Source organism: Chrysochloris asiatica, unplaced genomic scaffold (assembly GCF_000296735.1).
Source record: "Chrysochloris asiatica unplaced genomic scaffold, ChrAsi1.0 scaffold00073, whole genome shotgun sequence".
Lineage (NCBI taxonomy): Eukaryota > Metazoa > Chordata > Mammalia > Afrosoricida > Chrysochloridae > Chrysochloris > Chrysochloris asiatica.
The window spans coordinates 594,488-597,660 of NW_006408591.1; the positions used below are offsets into that span (position 1 = coordinate 594,488).

Sequence of the window (3,173 nt, forward strand, 5' to 3'; positions counted from 1 at the left end):
TCCATTCTGGTGACAAGAGGGGGTACCTGAGCAAGTGGACATCGCCTACCTCAACCACTGCTGTATTCTTCTGCCACACATGTGCACAGATATTCTCAGGCCAAGAGCCAGCCCTGAACTGTTTTTTAATAGGGAAAAGGCCAGAACAAGGAGTATGGAGAGGGAAATAGTTTAAAAACAAAACAGACCAAAAATTAAATTAAATTCTGAGGTATAGCATAACAAACAACAGCAGCATTGTGAAATTTATCAGGCAGCCTTGAACTCAAGAAGCTCAAAGAGGACATTAAAATCATATTCATATTAGGCTACAGATTTTTCCTTGTTTTCTTCTCTTCATCCTCTCCCTTTTCTGCAATTATAGACTGCAGTATCCAATCTAGTATTTTTTGTTTTTGTTTTTTCTTGAGGCTGTTTTGCTGTTTTATACAACCCCTTTTACCTTTGGAGGACTCTTTATTTCCCTATATTACCCAAGAAGAGACAGCAACTGCTGCAATATAGTCAAACTACAATCACACTCTATAAAACACCAAAATCCAGGTAAGCCCCAACACCAAATGCCATACACCAGGGAGGCAGACAACACCTGTGAAAGTTACTCCAAGTTAAGCAATAAGAAGGAAAAAGGAAACCCACATCTTGATCACATCTACCTGGAAGCAATCGGAAAGCATAAAAAATACCAAAACACGAACTCAATTAAGTATTAAGGCCACAGAAAAACACTAAACATGTCCAAGAAGCAAAAGCAGATGACCATATCATCACATGTCCAGAAACAAGATAAAATATCTGAGACAAATGACCTAGAGATAGATCTGGACTCCATTCTGGAAGGAAGGCAGGTCTTGGAAGTGTCTGAGAAGGAATTCAGAAAAATGATTATAAAATGTTTCAAAACACTTCACAATGGAGTTGAGAAAAATAAGGAAGAAATCAGGAAAATACTACCAGAACAATCAAATAAGATAAATACAGCATTGGAAACAATCCAAAACCTACAAAAAGAAGTCCAAGCAATCAATAATAAAATATCAGAAATACACAATAGACTGAAAGGGCAAAGGAGTAGAATAGAAGAGATGGAAGGCAGAACTAGTGAGCTGGAAGACAAATCTTTCAATACCACTGAGATAGAAGAGCAAACAGAAAAAAAGAGTTTAAAAAATCTGAATAAGGTCAAAGATTCATGTTAGACAACATGAAGAGGAATAAATTAAGAATTATTGGCATTAAAGAACAGGAAGAATCACACAAGTCCACAGAGGAAATAGCTGAAGAACTGCTGGAAGAAAATTTCTCTAACATCCTGAAACATGAAAAGATAAACATTCAAGAAGCTCAACAAACCTCAGGAAGGATAGACCACAAAAGAAAATCACCAAGACATATCATAATCAACCTCTCCCAAATGAAAGATAATGAGACAATTCTGAAAGCAGCTAGGAGAAAGAGAAGAATTACATACAAAGGCAAGCACGTCAGATTAAGCTAGGATTTCTCAGCAGAAACCATGCAAGCAAGAAGGCAATGTGGAGACATATATAAAACCCTGAAAGAAAAAAAACCTGTTAACCAATAATCCTTTATCCAGCAAAGCTATCAATCAAAAACAAGGGTGCAATCAAAATATTCCGGGATAAAAGGAAGTGAAGAGATTTTTCCAAGACCAACCCTGTGCTACAAAACCTTCTTTAAAGGGAGTCCTGTGGATTGAGAATAAACAAAAACAGACAACAACCAGAGATTGGCATACGTGGCACCAACTCCCAGAAATAAATTGAAAGAAGGAAGAGTCACTAACAGAACAAAACTATAAGAACAAACTGAGAGTATCTGGAAGGTCAGTCTATGATCAAAACAATTACAATGTAAAAGAAGGTAAACATGAAGTAACAGAGATCCAGATGGTGAGAAAGTCAGGTAGATTACAGGATAAAATAGACTGCACTAAATGGAGACAAAAGTTAATGAACCCATGTAAACTATTGCATAATTCACAATAAAACATTAAGAAAAAAAAAAAAAAAAGTCAAGAGGAAGACGCTTCAGGAAAGGTGAAGAGTAACAAGGTAGCTCAGAGAAAACAAGCCTCAAATGAAGCCCAGTGGAAGCATGCTCATTATTTTGGAGCTGATGATAGGTTTGACCCCCCTGTGAAAAAGAAAAAAATTGACAAGTCAGTTCTTGAAAAGAGCATGGTCCAGGTTCTGGGAGAGTGGAATATTGAGAAGGCGGAGGAACTCAGCAACCAGCTGGCTACTCGAGAACTTGGTGTTAAAATTTCCAATGCAATTACCTGCCACAACTTTGTAAAAGCCAAAAAGGAGTCTGAAAATTCACAGGCGGTTCGAAAAAAGAAGAAACTTGCATGGGGATTTGAATCAAAGAAGAGATCGGCAACAAAAAGCAACATGGGATATATGTAACTTGCCAGAGTGCTTCAAGAGCTTTCTGGACTCCCAAGTGCACAATTGACTGAAAAGATTGTCTTGCTGATTCTCAATATGCCAAGAATCTGATAGAAATAGACAAGCTAAGCATAAAATTTGGGAGTCGATTATCAGACCAGTTCCATCTTTTTCCTGTGGGAGCAGAGCATTCGGTTACTGGGATGGGATACCTAAGCACAGCTGCAGAAAGAAATGGCAGGACACATTGGCTTACTTATGCAGTCTGTCGGGTACAGTCACTTTTGCTTTGTGTTCATTTGCTAGTCAGTGAGCTCCTTGTATTGTCACGCCTGTGTGGGGGTTAACTGCACTTACTCTGCAGTTTGGTTTCTAAGATTGGTATTTGTTATAATGGATTGGTCTTAAGTGCTCAGAGTCTCACTGGGAACCATCTTTTACCAATGACTTTTACCACCTTAGCTATGTAAAGGTGATTATTGACTATTGGGAGGCAGTGGAGTGGGTATTTCACAGTCTCATGGTAGAAGCATGATAGAATTCTGCAAAACCAATGATTTGTTCATTTCGAATACTTTCTTTAGGCAGCATAAAAGACAACTATACACATACAGATGGAATACACAGAAATCAAATTGACTACATCTGTGAAAAGAGATCGGTGGAAAAGCTCCATATCTTCAGGCAAAACAAGACCAGGGGAAGACTGTGGAACAGACCATCAATTGCTGATATGAAAATTTAGGCTGAAGCTGAAGA

General features: G+C 38.1%; 1 pseudogene; it reads left to right on the forward strand.

Annotated features, from left to right (window-relative positions):
* Window positions 1–2,021: 2,021 nt before the first annotated feature.
* LOC102811519 lies at window positions 2,022–2,432 on the forward strand (annotated as a pseudogene).
* The last annotated feature ends 741 nt before the right edge of the window (window positions 2,433–3,173 follow it).